Source organism: Pseudonaja textilis, chromosome 1, assembly GCF_049901715.1.
Source record: "Pseudonaja textilis isolate UNSWEBS1 chromosome 1, rPseTex1.2, whole genome shotgun sequence".
In the NCBI taxonomy this organism is placed as follows: Eukaryota; Metazoa; Chordata; class Lepidosauria; order Squamata; family Elapidae; genus Pseudonaja; species Pseudonaja textilis.
In genome coordinates this window covers 6,101,369-6,118,508 of record NC_141990.1, presented here as the reverse complement: position 1 = coordinate 6,118,508, position 17,140 = coordinate 6,101,369, and the positions used below count along the sequence as shown (strand labels likewise).

Here is a 17,140-nt window from a genome sequence, read left to right as displayed (position 1 = left end):
GCCCTCCTTTTACTGACCTTGGAAGGATGGAAGGCGAGACAATCTTGATCCGGTCAGGATCGAACTCCCAGGATGTAGGCAGACTTAGTCTGCAATGCTGCATTCTAACCCCTGCACCACCACGGCTCTGATGATGGCAATCTCACTCCTGCGTTACTCTTTGTCTCCACCTAGGAGTGCTTCTGTACAGGTGGTCCTCAACTTACAACCATTTGTTTAGTGGTTCGGAGTTTGAAGTTACGACGGCACTGGAAAAGTGACTTGTGAGCATTTTTCATGCTTATAACCGTTGTAGTATTCCCCTGGGTCACGTGATCAAAATTCAGATGGTTGGCAACTGGCTTGCACAGGTAAGGAGAAACTTCTTAACAGTAAGGACAACTAACCAGTGGAACAGAAGCTGTGGGTGCTCCATCACTGGAGGTTTTTAAGAAGAGACTGGACAGTCGCTCGTCTGAAATGGTACAGGAACTTCCGCTTGAGCAAAGGGCTGGACTAGAAGACCTCCAAGGTCCCTTCCAGCTCTATTCTGATTCTGAATCGAGATGGCTTCCCATGTAGTATTGGGAGAACTGAGCTCATCGATGAGAGATGGTCTGGGGCAGTGGTGAAGAGGTTGGCCTAAGAACCAGGACACCATGAGGCCTAGTTCCATCTTAGGCATGAAAGCCAACTAGGTGACTTTGGGCCAATCACCAGGAGATAGTGAGAAGACAAGAAGCAACGGATGGAAACTAATCCAGGAGAGAATCAACATGGAATTAAGGAGAAACTTCTTCACAGTGGAACAGAAGCTGTGGGTGCTCCAACACTGGAGACTTTTAAGAAGAGACTGGACAGTCACTTGTCGGAAAGGATACAGTGTCTCCTGCTTGAGTAGGAGGGGCTGGACTAGAAGACCTCCAAGGTCCCTTATTCTAAAACTAAAGTCTCAAAAACAACCAAACCAAACAAAAATTCCAGCGGGGCCTCCAACCTCAAAGTCTCCCTAGCCGGACTGAGATGAGGCCAAAGGTTGACCCTGCATTTTTGCATTATCAGCTCAAGGCAAGGGTTATCCAAGAGGCCTCTGCCCCCCTCCGGCCCTTGTGCTCGGGAGCCAAGGAACGTGCAACTTGGAGGAGAGAGAAGCCCCATCAAGGAGCTGACTCTTTCCCCAGGAATGTGGTCCCTGAGACAAGTGGAGTTCACACCACTTGACTCGATGGGGGCGAAGAAAGTGCTTTTAATTCACAGCACCCGTCCTGGGACCAGGAAGCAGGAAGGAGGGCACCAGCCGTAAGCAAACACCCAGAGCTGACAACGTGTCAGATGTACTAGTGTTTCCTTTATCAGGAGGTGTTTGCCGACAAGGGAACTCCGACCACCACCTCCTGACCAGCCTGACCTGTTAATGCTTTCTTCTTGAGGAGGCCTGTCCGCTCTGATCAGATCCAGGAGGGGCAGGATACCAGAGTTGAAGAGACCCTGGAGGTCTTCTAGTCCAACCCTTTGCGGAAGCAGGTGACCTTATCTCATTCCGGACAAAGGGCTGTCCTCAGTGGCGGAATTCAAAATATTTTACTACTGGCTGTGTGGATGCGCGCTTCGTGTGGAGCATTCTAAAACGGGTAGTTTTAATCGTGAAAACGTACTTTACCATCCGCGCTGGTAAGTAAAATGGCTGAGGCGCGGCCATCCGCTCTACCGTGCCCATCAGCTGAGCTACAAGCAAAAGAAATATAGGACAGGAAAGGGCGGGTGCCAACTGTTGACCGGCACTACCAGATCGCTAAAACCGGTACAAACCGGCAGCATATCACCACTGGCTGTTCTCCTCTTCTTTCTTTTCTCTAGACTTGTTGATGTCGTTAGTCGTGAAGTCGTGTCCAACCCGTCGCGCCCCCATGGACAACGTTCCTCCAGGCCTTCCTGTCCTCGACTTCCTCCGGAGTCCATTTAAGCTCAGGCCGACTGCTTCAGTGACTCCATCCCGTCACCTCCTTCTCTGCTGTCCCCTTCTTCTTCTTTTGCCCTCCATTGTTCCCAGCGTTAGGATCTTCTCCAAGGAGTCCTTCCTTCTCATGAGGTGAGTTTGACAGTGTTGTGGGAATTAGTTGTTTAGCAGTGATTACATGGAGGAAAAACTGTCCTTGTGTCTAGTCGTTCTGGTGTGCAGGGCTCTATAGCGTCGTTTTGAGGGAAGGAGTTGAAACCGTTTATGTCTGGGATGTGAGAGGTCTGTAAATATTTTCACAGCCCTCTTTTTGACTCGTGCAGTAGACAGGCCCTCCATGGAAGACAGGTTGGTAGCAATTGTTTTTTTTTCCTGCAGTCCTAACTATCCGTTGAAGTCTGTGGAGTCTGTGTCTTATTGGGTTGCAGTTAATAATGAAATTATAATACGATTAGTCCCCACCGAATGCCAGTAATTCCTAAAGAGTTCCGCTTAACGACCAATCTTCCTTGACCCTCTTTCTATCCCGACGAACAGCCAGGTGAAGTTAGGCAGATCCAAAAAAATAATAATAATCACCCAGAACTCTTTGAGGAACTGTAGAAGTTCACACCTGGGTCAGCCTTGTCCTCATTTGACACCACCCCACACTCCCCGCTGTGGGTTTCTTCTGCAATCGGTAGTGCGACGAGGACGACGTTATCAGACCGAAGGGCACCGCAATTCTGGCTGCAGCCCTGTAGCAAGGAATTTATCTCTCACATCACAAAGGACCTGATTTTTGAAATCTTGATTTCACACTGAAGTTGACAAGGCCCCGCTGAAGGGCAAAACACGAAACACATGTACGTCTCCAGTTAAGACCGCGGGAGAAGGAGGACGTTTCTTTTTATAGCTTCCTTTTTCTTCTTTATCCCCTTGTGCCAGGGAGATCACAGTCAGATCACGAGATTTTTTGGGTTTTTTTTTTTGTTTAAAGTCTTTCCTTTCCTAGCTTTGAGAACCGAGCCGGGGAAAGGACTTTGCGGGGGGGCAATCCCTGGGCAGCAGAAGTTTGCAAGGTTTCCGAGGACAGCCGTCAATGGCTTGCCAAAATCAGTTTCGATAAAATAAAAGCAGACTACTGTACCGTAAATGAATATAAATCAACAAAGAATCAGGTAGGAAAAAGGTGTTGGAAGGAACCGTGGCCTGCATGCACGCAAAAGAAAGAGTGGAGGCTAGCAAGGTTTCTAGTTGGGGGAAAAAAAGGAACAGATTAGATCTCCAGCCCTTGTTTATAAGTGGAGACCTAGTGGAGACCAAGTGGCCAGTTTTAAGTTTCTGAGGACCTCACATTGCAGGGCCCAGCAGAGATTAGACTACCTGAGGCTTCTCAGGAAACAACTGAATGAAAAACTGCTGGTGACCTTCTACCGCTGCACCACAGAGAGTATTTCAACTTACTGCACCTGTGTAGGGTTTGCCAATTGCACGGGGGCAGATAGGACAGCACTCCAGAGGGTTAACGTCATTGCCCAGAAGACCACTGGTTGCCCTCTCCCCTCTTTGGAAGAGCCTTATAGCTCCCGCTGCCTTAAAGAAGTTGAAAACATCCTTAAAGATCCATCTCATCCTGGGAATCTTTTTTTGGGGGGGGAACTATTACCATCTGGCAGCCGGTACAGAATAATAAAAACTAGCACAAATAGGCTGAAAAACAGCTTCCATCCCAGGGCAGTAGCTCTTTTGAATTCTGCTGTATAGTGCAGTGTTGGTGTGGTGTTGCGGGTTTTCGGTTCAATGTATGGAGGGTGAAGGATGTGTGTTTGTGTTTATTTCCATGGTCACGGTCATGATGTGCACTGAAGATGGTGCTTGATTTTGTTGTACGAGATGCAATGACAATAAAATAAAGTAAAATATAAAAAGGCAGCTTTGGGATATATCCTAGTTTATGAATCCTTTTCTTGGGGTTTCCGTACTCCCACAGATGGAGAATTCTGGATATTGTGCGACAGCATTCTTCTAAATAATTCTCTCTAAATAGCTAGTCCTCGACTTACAATTACTTGTTTAGCCACCACTTGAAGTTGCACCGCACTGACGTACAACCGTTTTTCACACTTAACAACTCCACAGACATTTAACCAGGATATAGACCAGAGGTCTCCAAACTATGCTGGCTGGAGAATTCTGGGAGTTGAAGTCCACAAGTCTTCAAGTTGCCAAGTTTGGGAACCGCTGATATAGACTTTCATATATATAAAAAAAAATGAAAGCAAAATGAAGAAGAAACGGATAATTAAGGAAAAGCAAATTGAGGGCCTGGATATGAGGTTAAAATGCTTGAGTGTGTCGGGAGAGAAAGGCAGGGGCCAAACCCCTCACTTGGTGGTTGTGTTAAGAGAGATAAGTGGAGAGGCCAGGGGTTAGAGCAATTAAGGGGAGGAGGGCTTGGGAAGGGATTCTGGATTCTAGCAGCCAGCCTCTTTATGCTCCAAGACCTTTTGTAAGGATGAGCAATGAGGAGGGTCTTCAGGAAGTGGGGCTGGGGTGATTGGAGATATGTGGGGCAGGGGAGGCTCCCAGGAGTGCAGACCCAGAGGGAGGAACGCTCACTTTTACCTTTGACAGTGAGAACCATTAATCAATGGAATCGCTTGCCTCCCGAAGTCATCACCGGAGGGTTTCAAAAATAGGTTGGTTAACCACTGGAATGGAGTGGGGTAAAGTCTCCTGCCTTGAGCAAGGGGTTGGACTAGAAGACCTCTGAAGTCCCTTCCAGCCCTTAGGTGACTTTGGGCCAATCACCAGGCGACTGAGAGTTCTAGTCCTGCCTTAGGCATGAAAGCCAGCTGGGTGACCTCAGGCAATCCCTAGGAGATAGTGTGTTGTCATGCCAATTCTAAAGACGGGGAAGGCGTTGACAAAGGCCAACCTCTTCCCAAAGGATTCCTCCAGCTGCAGCCTATTAGCTGGGGCCACTTCTGGCTTGGGTCTTAAATGGCTTTGAAATCCAGCTGTCAACTGCCTTCCCATCACCTGGTTCTCCAGGCGATTGGAGGTCTTGTTCCTTTTACGGCTTTCTTGTCTCCCAATAAAACCGCCAGTCCCAGAGACTGACGGCATCAGGGCCACCGGTGACAATCTGAAGATAACGCCCCGCTCTTTGGCGGCTTCCCACCCTTGCACAAACAGGGCCACACACACCCCCACACACACACGCATCTTCCACACCCTGGAGACGGCACACTTCTGACATGCTAATTTCCCTACTTTAAACACCCAGAGTGGCCCAGCTGAACAAAGACCTTTGCTGGTTTTGCAAAAGAGTCAGCAGCCCCCTGGCTGGCTCCTAACTCCGGGGTCCGTACTGGTTGCTCTCAACTTTACGACTATTGGTTTAGGGACTGTTCAAAATGTGGAGAGAGAAATATCCATCTGATTCGGTTCCAAAGCTGAAGAAAAAAAAAGACCCTGGAAATGTGGAGGCTGATTGGAAAGATGGTTGATTGATGAAGCAAGAACCACCACGCCCATGGTTCTGGGTAGCTGACCTCATGGAGCTGAGAGAGAGGCGCTTTTACACCTTCTCTTGGGCTTTGAACATGAGCTTCCTGTTCCTGTGCAAAAACACAGGGGCAGGAAAAATTCCCAATTTTTTTATTTATTTTTACATACCATAAATTCCATTCCGTTTCAATCGTGTCGATTAGGTACATATTTCGTGTGCTTACAATGAATAATAATACTCTTCTTATCAATATAATAATATAACAATAATCGCATTCCCATATAAATAATATAATTAATATCCAATATATCTATTTCACCAGCTTCGCTTATTGCTTTATAAATACATCTAATCCATTTAAATTTATTTTATTTTCTAACCATTGATAAAACAAATCCCATACAATGTAATATTCACAACCTTCTTTTTCTTTGATTTCCAATGTTAGTCTCTTCATTTTGGCACATTCAAATATTTTTGGGATTGCTTTTCCCTCTATCGGTATCTTATTGCTTTTCCAATTCTGACCAAATACAATTCTAGCTGGTGTTAAGACATGTACGATTAAATATGTTTTTTTCTTTGCTGTAAACCTTCAGGTATCATTCCTAATGAAAATATTTCAGGTTTCAAATCTATATGTTATTTAATCTTTTTTTTTTCCCAACCTATGTGTGTATTTCAGTCCAATATCTTTTGGCTTCTATGCAAGTCCACCACATATAGCAACATGTTCCTGGTGTTTGATGACACTTCCAGCATTTGGTTGATTTAAATGTTTTCTTTCTTTAAATGTTTTTGCTAGCTTTGCTAGTGCTAAGTGCCATCTATAGCACTTGGCACATCTGTAAAACATCTTGTACAAGTTTTCTTTTTCTTTTTCTTTAATAAACTTTATTAATCTTTTATAACTTTAAAAACAAAGTGTACATATCTTGACATTAACAGTTTGTGGCATCCATCTTATACTGCTATTTTGTGCATTATTTACGAATATCTACAATTTATGCGAATGTAAGAATTCAACCTATATATTTCTTATCGTTAATCTTTCCATCTTCCGTCTATCTTAGCTCAATCCAGTCATACCATTTTCCCCAAATCCTATAATACTCCCCTTTCTCTTGTAACATCAGGGTTAATTTATCCATCTCAGCGCAGGTCATTATTTTTTGGATAATCAATTCATCTGGTGGTACATTTTTATGCTTCCAACATGGGGCATAGGCAATTCTAGCTGCCGTTAAGATATGTAATACTATATTTTTTTATGTTTCTCCCATAATTCTTTTTAAATATCCTGAGCAAGAATAGATCTGGTTCCAGTTCTATTTGTTCATTAGTGATCTCTTGTAGCCATTTTTTTAATTTTTAGCCAGTATTTTTGAGTCTCCAGGCAGGACCACCACATGTGGTAGAATGATTGTACGAGTTTTCTTTATATGCTGTCGATATTGTTAATTTATAATTCCATGGCTGCCGTCAATAAACTCCCATGAGCAGGAGTCTGCAACCTTAAACACTCATTTGGACCCGGGAACCCTACCACAAAACTCTACCTGTCCTTCCCTCTCTCTCTGCTGGGTCGGGGCGGTGTCTCGGGCAGACAGCAGGTTGCTTTCTCCCCCACACCCAAAAGGCAACTGGCCTTTCTTGGGGTTTTTTTTGAAGACATTTCGTTTCTCATCCCAGAAGCTTCCTCAGCTCTTTTAGTTTCTGGGATGAGAAGCGAAACGTCTCCAAACAAAAAACGAGAAAGGCCAATTGCCTCTTGGGGGGAAAAAAAAGCACCTTTGGGACATCCATGACCTGGATATGACGGAGAATCTCCATAGACCTTTGGGCTCCCCATTGAGGTCGTAACTCGAGGCCCCGTTTTCTTGGATCCACAAAAACCCAACGCAAACGCTCCAAAATTCTTTCCTTAGTCCTCAGATCAGCCAAAGAGCTGTTCCTACTCATGTTTTGGATGGCATCCGTCCATGGCACAGGGATCTCTATTTTTTGGGGGGGGGGGGGGGGTGAAGCAAGAAACGCCCACGGTTCTATAGGTGTGAATTGTTTCCAAGTTTTGCAATTCACATATTAAAAGTGAAGGTTTAAATGAGCTGTGACCAAGAAAACAAACAGGAGAAAGTTGAGGCAAAACCAAGCGGTATGGCTTTTATAGCTGTTAACAAATCCTCCTCCTCCTCCTCCTCCTCCTCCTCCTCCTCCCCTCCTCCTCCTCCTCCTCTTCTCCTCCTCCTCCTCCTCTCCTTCTTCTACAAATCCTCCTCCTCCTCCTCCTCCTCCTCCTCCTCCTCCCTCCTCTCTCTTCTCCTCCTCCTCCTTCCTCTCCTCTTCTACAATCCTCCTCCTCCTCCTCCCTCCTCCTCTCCTCTCCTCCTCCTCTCTCTTCTCCTCCTCCTCCTTCCCTCCTTCTCTACAAATCCTCCTCTCTCCTCCTCCCTCCCTCCTTCTTCGAATACATGATGCTTTCTGGTTAAATACTTTTCTGAGTTTAGAACTGGTGACCTTATCTCAGAACTATCTGGAGGTGAGCAGTCACTGAAATAAAATATGGGATTCTAAATTAGGTTCCTGCGCAAGGTTTTTTAAGACGGTAAAGGAAAAGAAAATACAGACACGTTACAGAAAGACACACAAATGAAAAAACGAACGAACAAACAAACCCAGAAGTGTGAACTTCCTTCCCTGCCCTGCCCTGCGCTACCCTGAGGTGCTGTGGAGAATAGGTTGACCCCTTCTTTTCTGTGACAACTCCTCAAGTACTGGAAGATAACTATCAACCCACGCTTAATCTTTCTTTTCATTAAACCAGACATGCCCAATTTCTGCAACCGTTCTTCGTATATTTTAGCCTCCAGTCCCTTTATCATCATTATTGTTCTTCTTTGCACTCTCTAGGGCTACAATATCTTTATTATATCATAATGACCAGAACTAGATGTAGATAGATAGATAGATAGATAGACAGACAGACAGACAGACAGATGAGAGATAGAGATGGAGAAATGATAGATTATATATAGGTAGATGAGAGATAGATAGAGATAGATAGATAGGTAGGTAGGTAGGTAGGTAGATAGATAGATAGATAGATAGATAGATAGATAGACAGATAGAGATAGAAGATAGATGGTAGTGATAGATAGATAGATAGATAGATAGATAGATAGATAGATAGATAGATAGATAGGATAAATAGTTAGATAGACAGACAGACAGACAGATGAGAGATAGAGAGAGATAGATGATAGATTATATAAAGGTAGATGAGAGATAGATAGAGATAGATAGATAGATAGATAGATGGATAGAAAGAGATAGATATAGATAGAAATGATAGATAAAGATAGATGACAGATAGATGGATGGAGAGATAATAGATAGATAGATAGATAGATAGATAGATAGATAGATAGATAGAGGTAGAGATGATAGATAGATGATAGACAGACAATAGAAATCAAATATAATCAAATAGATAGATAATAAATAGAAAGATAGAAAGATAGATATCAAATTCTGTACCTGTCAACAGTGGTGTCCCCCAAGGCAGTGTTTTAAGACCAATTCTCTTCATACTCTACATAAATAACCTCTGTGATCATATTAAGAGCAACTGCGTTCTCTTTGCTGATGATGTAAAGCTATTCAACACCACAGAAGATACTACTACCCTCTAAAAAGACCTCGACTATGTATCAGAATGGTCAATCAAATAGCAACTTCAAATCTCAACAAATAAATGTTTTGTCTTACATATTGGCAAAAAAAAAGAATCAGAAAATAAAACACAAGCTGAATAGTCAAGACCTTGTTGATAATCCAAACTCTGTCAAGGACCTTGGAATACTCATCTCAAATGATCTAAGTGCTAGAGCCCACTGTAACTACATAGCCAAAAAGGCATTAAGAGTTGTTAACCTAATCCTACGTAGCTTTTTCTCTGATAATATCACATCACTAACTAGAGCATACAAAACATTTGCTAGACCTATACTTGAATACAGCGCATCAATCTGGAACCCGCATCACGTATCTGATATTAACACAGTTGAGAAAGTCCAGAAATATTTCACAAGGAGAGTTCTCCACTCCTCTACTCATAGAATATCTTATGCCACCAGACTTGAAATTCTAGACCTGGAAAATCTAGAATTACGCCGCCTTCAGTCCGATCTAAGTATAGTATATAAAATCATCCATTGCAATGTCCTACCAGTCAATGAATACTTCAGCTTCAACCATAACAACACAAGAGCACACAATAGATACAAACTCAAGGTTAACTGCACCAAACTTGATTGCAGGAAATACGACTTCAGCAACAGAGTGGTCAATGTCTGGAATACTCTACCTGACTCTGTGGTTTCTTCCCCAAACCCCAAAAAATTTAACCTTAGACTGTCTACTATTGACCTTACTCCTTTTCTAACAGGTCTGTAGGGGGCGTGCATAAGTGCACCAACATGCCTACCATCCCTGTCCTATTGTTTCTTTTTTTATTTTTCTTATACGTACCCATTTCATGTATTCATAACGATGTTTATACTTATACCTATTATCTTGTAAGTGATTGACAAATCAAATAAATAGATAGATAGATAGATAGATAGATAGATAGATAGATAGATAGATAGAAAGATAGATAGATAGATAGATAGATACCTTTATTGTCATGTGTGCACATTGGCACACATTAACAATGAAATTTGTCGCCTGGTCAATAGGGAAACTTAGAGTCCCTTAACAACCGTGTCACTCACTTAGCAATCAATTAACAATGCAGTGATTCACTTATCAACGGTGTCATGAAAGGTCCTAAAACAGGGCAAAAGTCTCCTCACAAAGCTCTCACTTTACAGCAGAAATTCTGGGTTCCGTTGTGGTCGTAAGTCAAGAGCGACCTGTACTATATTGGGTTTTTTTTTGCTTTTCTTTCTTCTCTTTTATTAAATAAGGCAATTATCTTCTTCTTTTTTTTAAAAAAAAAAGCACCAATGAATAATGGAGACAAAAAAATGAGGTATAGGGAGAATAACCCCGGACAGTATTTGCTCTGGAGATTTGGGGGGACACGTACTCATCCGGGAGAGTTATTGGTTGCAGGTAAAACGGTGGCCTCCCTTTTCCCTTTCCCGGGGAATCTTTTACAGGTGACTGTAAACATTCCCCAGCATCCCTCTTGATTTTAGAGTCATCCGTCAGATGCCTGGAGAGATGGAGACGACAATCTATCCGTAAATCACTGTCGAAACCCAGATGTTGAAAAACGTGAAGCAAAAAAAGAAAAAAAAAAAGAGGCGCAAAGGGATTTTCTTTGATTTAACCACACACCTTTCATGTCCTTCGCCGGTTCAAGGCTAGCCACCAAGTCAAAAGGAAAAAAAAAAGGGGCCAGGAGATAAGACTGTTAAAAATAATAAATAAAACAAGAATTGGGGAAGGGGGAAATTTGATTTAAAAAGAGGACTGGGAGGTTTGGAGGTTGAGCTTTCATCAAATAGATTGAGCAGGTTTCACTTCTTTCATTGGAAAGAGTCCAAAATCGGGCGGTTTGCGGAAAAGGGGGAAAAGGTTATTCCCCAACCATGTCCTAAATAATGTATTTATATTATATATTTTAGATAGGTAAAAGTGAAACACCACTCACGCATCGTCACAAAATCTCCAGAACCGTAAAGCCTACAAACTTGAAATTTGGCTCTTGGCTTCTAGGGGCTCACTAAGAAAGGATTTTTCCAAATGACCATCAAAGGTATTAGTATTTCGTTATATTATCATTATTAACACGCTCTGATGCTAAGGAGTTCTACTCCCCGCTCCCCAACTGGAAAGAAATCTCTTCCAAATGCAAAATACAAGCAGAGGAGAGGAGTTTCAGTTTTACTTTCACAGCGCCAAACAGCTTTAGTACAGAACAGTTGAGCTAAGCCACGCCCAGGCTCCTTGCTGTCTCCTTCTTGCTCACACAGCAAATACTGTTTCAGTTTCCAAACAGCCCTCAACTCTCTCACACACTGACAGGATGCTAGTCAGGTGAAAACCGATCGATGCTGGTAAGCAGAGGCAGAATTCCACCCCCTTTATTTTCCTCCCCAAAAACTAAGCCAGACCACATAGTTTCGTAGCGAAGCACGGGTATCGAGCTTGTATAAATATATAATAAATTAGAAGAAAACAAAGCCGACGGTTTGAACAAAAAGTCCATTGCACGATATGGTTGGTTTTTTTCTTTTTTTTTTTAGAAACAAACAAACAAAAAAGCCCCAGGTTTTAGAATCCGTTAATTTGGTATCTTTTCCAAAAATTGGTTACCCTGCTCCCTGAACAGTTCAAAGTTACAAGGGCACTGAAAAAAGTGGCTTAAGTTATGGCCGTTTTTCACACTTATGACCCTTGCAGCATCCTCGTGATTCAAATTCAGACGCTTGACAAACTGACTCATATTTATGACGGTCGCAAGTGTTCCAGGGAATCACCCGATCCCCTTTTTGCGACCTCCTGACAAGCAAAGTCAACGGGGAAGCCAGATTCACTTAACAACCACGTTACTCGCTTAACAACCGCAGTGCTTTACTTAACAGCTGGGTCAAGAAAGGTCGTAACATGGGGCAAACCTCCATGACAAACGCCTCGCGAAGCCGATGAAATGTTTGGGCCTTTCATTGCCGTTGTAAGTCGAGGACTACCTTTAACCTGTCAGATCACTTTCTAAACCCTTGAAAGCCCCTTCTCTTCTTACTGGAAAGATCATCATTATTCTTTCTTTCCTTTTTTTTTGTGTTTCTGGTTCACTCCTGTTTTCCCCCACTTCACCCCAAAGGGGATTTGCACTGCTGTTAAAGTAATACGGTGAGGCTTTGACGTTAAGCAGGGCAGGCCTGCCGAATTGGAGCAACTGGGACTCTAATCTCGAGTGATTTATGAAATGTTCTTCCTTCGTTGAGGCACTGGGAAGAGCCAAAAAGTTTAAGAGACAGGCTGGCGTCCCCAGGACCCCCCCCCCCAACTCCAAAGCCCCAATTCCTGCAGGCTGCTTGCTCGCTCCAACCTTTAACTGCCTCATTGCTGACTTGTGGGTCACGCCGGAGAGGATGTGCCCCCCACCGCCCCAAAAAAGCCAGGATAGCAGTCCTGGGATGGATTAGCAGAGCGACACAGAATCAAGATCACGTGACTTTAGAGTATCACTTTATCATGAACTTGGTGAAACCACGAAGGGACGGGGTGGCACAGGGGCTTAAGGCGCTGTGCGTGTCGATCCGAAAATGTTGGCAGTTCGCTGGTTCGAACCCCTAGCGCCGCTAATGGAGTGAGCTCCCGTTACTTGTCCCAGCTTCTGCCAACTTAGCAGTTTCCGAAAGCACATTAAAAAAAAAAATGCAAGTCGGAAAAAAAAGGGACCGCTTTGGTGGGAAGGGAACAGCCTTCCGTGCGTCTTCGGCGTTAGTCATGCCGGTCACAGGTCCACGGAGACGTCTTCGGACAGCGCTGGCGCTTCTTCGGCTTTGTAACGGAGGTGAGCCCCCTAGAGCTGGAAATGAGTAGCATGTATGCGCGAGGGGAATCTTTGCTTTTGCCTAAGAACCACACAGGAAAAGGATGCAGTGGGGTATCCCACGTCTCTGTTTTGGGCCCAGAACTCTTCAACACCCATGATTTGGGTGAGGGGGAACTCATCGAATTTTCAGGTGGCACCAAGCTGGCAGGAATAGCCAACCCTCCAGAATATAGCAATAGCACTTAAGACTTACATACTGCCTCACAGTGCTTGACAGCCGTCTCTCTAAGTGGTTTACAGCAGTGGCCGCCAACCTTTTGGACCTCAGGGACCATGAAACTCATAATTTTCCATCCCGCTGACCAGAGACCCTGGGAAAATTCCCTCAAAAAGTCTGCAGGAAAATTCCCCACCCCATTTTCCTACCGATTGATAATTGTTTATTTGGGATCGCAGGATACTGTCTCCAGCTCCGTTCTGGCGGGGGGGAGAGAGAGAGACTTTGGGCTTCATGCAAGGAAAACAGCAGAAGCAGCAGAAGTCTTTCTTTCTCTCCCCCAAACTCCGCCAGAAATGAGTCTTTGTGAGACTTGTCACGCTGGCGCAGCCTCTTGGAGCAGGAGGCCTTGCGGGGTCCCAAAGACTCATTTCTGGCGGAGTTTGGAGGAGAGAAAGAAAGACTTTTGCTGCTTTCCTTGAGTCCAGTCAAAAGCAGAAGAAGGAAGAAGCAGAAGGAAGCATCCTGGTGGTCAGGTGAGGCACATGGGGCGAGAGGGGCAAGTCCCCCCCTTCCTCTCTTTCCCCCCTCCCCTCACTACCTCATGTTGTTCGCAATGCAAGCAACGCAAGCCTTGTGTTCCCGCGGGCCATGTGGGCGGCGCAGCCTTGTGTTCCCACGCAGCCTGGATTAATTGCTTTGGGGGTGACATTTCTCTGTGGACCACCAAAATTTTCTCACAAACCACCAGTAGTCCCCGGCCCACTGGTTGGCAACCACTGGTTTAGAGAGCCAGCCTCTTGCCCCCAAACAATCTGGCTCCTCATTTTACCGACCTCCGAAGGGTGGAAGGCTGAGTCAACCTGAATATAGACTTAAGATACAGAAGGTTCTTGACAGACTTGAACATTGGGTGCTATGTAACAAAATGAAATTCAAGGGTGAAAAAAGTAAGGTTCTACATTTAGGCAAGAAAAACCAAATTCAAAGGTAAAATATAGGTGGTACCTGGCTCAATTGTAGTAACTGTGAGAAGGATCTCGGAGTCCTAGTGGACAATCACTGAAATAGGAGCCAGCCGTGTGCAGCAGCTACCAAAAAAGCCAGCACAGTTCCAGACTGCATCAACAGAGGGATAGAATCAAGATCACAGGAAGTGTTAATTCCACTTTATAAGGCCTTGGTAAGGCCACAATGGGAATACGGCATCCAGTTTTGGCTGCCATAAATAAATAATAATTAATAAATAAATAATAATTAAAAAAAATTTGATTGCACAGAAATGGATAAATTGACTATGGAGTTAAATGGAAAAGAAGATTTGGAATATTATGCAATATGGGAGAAATGGTATAATTGGATAGATAAAAGAAATAAGAAAAGGAATTGTATACAATAGAAGTAGAAAGTATAAAAATAGAAAGTATAGATTGCCTCAAACATGAAATGTAGTTGTATAAAAAAGGTTACTGTGCTGTTTAATATGCGATTGAGATATGTAAAAAGGAAAAATCCAATTAAAAAATATCTGATTGGAAAAGAGTCTGCTATAAACGTTAATATGAAGGATGAAAGAAATAAAGTACCTCGATTTGCACAAACAAAAAAAAGGATGTTGAGAGTCTGGAAAGAGTGCAGAGAAGAGCAACTAAGATGATAAAGGCCTGGAGACTAAAACATACAAAGAACGGTTGCAGGAACTGGGCAAAGCTAGTCTAATGAAAAGAAGGACTAGGGGTGACATGGTAGCAATGTACTGATATCTGAGGGGCTGCCCCAAAGAAGAGGCAGTCAAGCTATTCTCCAAAGCCCCTGAAGGCAGGACAAGAAGCAACGGAAGGAAACCAATCAAGGAGAGAAGCAACCTGGAAATAAGGAGGAATTTCCTGAAAGTGAGAACAATTAACCAGTGGAACAACTTGCCACCAGAAGGTGTGAGTTCTCCAACACTGGAGATTTTTAAGAAGAGATTGGAGAAAATTTTGTCTGAAATGTTACAGGGTTTCCTGCCTGAGCAGGGGGTTGGACTAGAAGACCTTCAGGGTCCCTTCCAACTTATGTTATTCTATTATTCATTAAACACTTCAAGAAAACCAGCACGATACAAACAGAGGCAAATGAAACGTATAAAACCTGTAAAAGCAATTCAACTCTTCAAACAGGAGGGAAAATAGGGGACGGGGAAGAGCTTTTCTGGAAGCATCCATCGCTCAAGCCAAACCAATATTTAACATTCGGCGGCAGAGGGTTAAATGGGAAGCCAGGATAGGCTGGGCACCCTCCATTCTTTTCCAGCTGTTCTCCAGAAAAAGGACAAACCCAGAACTCGTGGGTTACCTGTGAGGCTTGGCTGTTACACAAGGGATAAGTGTTTGAGTGCCTCCTAGCCAGGGTGGCACCAGAGCTTCAGTACACAATAAAGAACGTATTTTGCAAGCATGCCACCGCAGATACCCCCGTCCAGCTCAATGCAAACATGTCCTTGGGGGTCAGGACAAAAGCAAACATTTACCCACGGCGAGGGATGTACAGGATGGATACTTGACAGCGTGCGCGTCCCAATTTGCCAAGCGGCGGGGACGTTCTCCTAATCTTGCAAGACTCAAACGTTATCCGCTAGGTTCTTTGCCCTGGGGGTCGCTGGCAAGTGAGTGCCCTCTGCGGGGGCCTTGAGATTATCCGCTGAATCAACGTTTGCCGTGTTGCCGTGGGTCACCGCGAGCCCTTTAGTACAGATGGCAGAAGGCAGGGAGGTCTCTGCCCGCCCCCCCGAACCCAAAGGCAAAATGGCCTCCACCGTGGCAGCCTGAACGAGTCAACCTCCAGCAAGGAAGGCGGATCTGATCCTCGTTATTAGGAACTATAGGAGAATAAGTTTCCCCTAGTTTCTCCTCAGAGCTTGCATGCTGTAAGGTGAGAGTCATTTTCCCCATGGGAAAAAAGTCTTGACAGCCTTTCTTTGAAAATGTAGGATCAAATCTTCCTTCCTTCCTTCCATCCTTCCTTCTCCTACCCCTCCCTCCCTCCCTTCTCCTTTTTCCTTCCTTTTCCTCCTTTTTCCCTTCCTTCCTTCCTCCCTCCCTCCCTTCTCCTAACCCTCCCTCCTTTCCCTATCTTTTTACTCCCTCCCTCCTCCTAACTCACTCTCCCTCCCCTCTCCTTCCTTTTTTCCCTTCCTTCCATCTCCCTTTTTCCTTCCTTCCTTCCTTCCTTCCTTCCTTTCCTTTCTTTCTCCCTCCCTCCTCCCTCTTTTATCCTCCCTTCCTTCCACCCTTCCACCTCCCTTTTTCCTTCCTTCTTCCCTTTCACCTCCCTCTTCCTTTCCTTTCTTTCTCCCTCCTTCTTCCCTCTTTTTTCCTTCCTTCCTCTCTCCCTCCCTTCCACCTCCCTCCTTCCTTCCTTCCTTCCTTCCTTCCTTCCTTCCTTCCTTCCTTCCTCCCTCCCTCCCTTCCACCTCCCTCTCTTTTTCTTCCTTTCTTCCCTCCTCACTTCCATCTCCCCCTTCCTTCCTTCCTTCCTTCCTTCCTTCCTTCCTTCCTTCCTTCCTTCCTTCCTTCCTTCCTTCCTTCCTTCCTTCCTTCTTCATCTCCTGGCATGGACTCTGGGGAAACCGCCAACCTGCTCTCTTCATCCTGAGGGAAACCATCCAGAGCTCCCACTTTCCCTCGTCCTCTTCCCATTTGGAGATGTTTCGTGGGTCTGGGTTCCTTGATGGCCCTTTAGTCATGGTTGCCACATCACCTTCGCTCCTTCGGGCACATGCCAGGTCGCCCTTCCTCATCCAGAAGTCACCCCAGTTGCCACTCCCCAAGCCCTTCAAGGCCCTTCCAAATCTCCAATTGAACATGGTCAAAAGAGGGTTGAGGACCCAAATGTCCTTCTCAAGGAAAGGAGACACCCCATATTTGAATGCATCCCTTTTTTTTTCAACTCCACGTCGCTAGTGGGCATCCAAGGAAGTGGCTGGCCATCAAAATG

General features: G+C 44.6%; 1 protein-coding gene and 1 long non-coding RNA gene across 5 annotated transcripts in view; one reads left to right on the top strand and one right to left on the bottom strand.

The window, feature by feature from the left end:
• BCAS3 (BCAS3 microtubule associated cell migration factor) overlaps positions 1 to 17,140 on the bottom strand; it is a 604,042-nt gene that overhangs the window by 97,814 nt on the left and 489,088 nt on the right. The gene's annotated exons all lie outside the window — the stretch shown is intronic.
• Positions 15,750 to 17,140, top strand: part of LOC148127496 (uncharacterized) — a 37,413-nt gene continuing 36,022 nt past the window's right edge. For both annotated transcript variants that reach the window (XR_015741872.1, XR_015741873.1), the window contains exon 1: positions 15,750 to 16,075. This is a non-coding gene — a long non-coding RNA (uncharacterized LOC148127496). The remainder of the gene's footprint in view (positions 16,076 to 17,140) is intronic.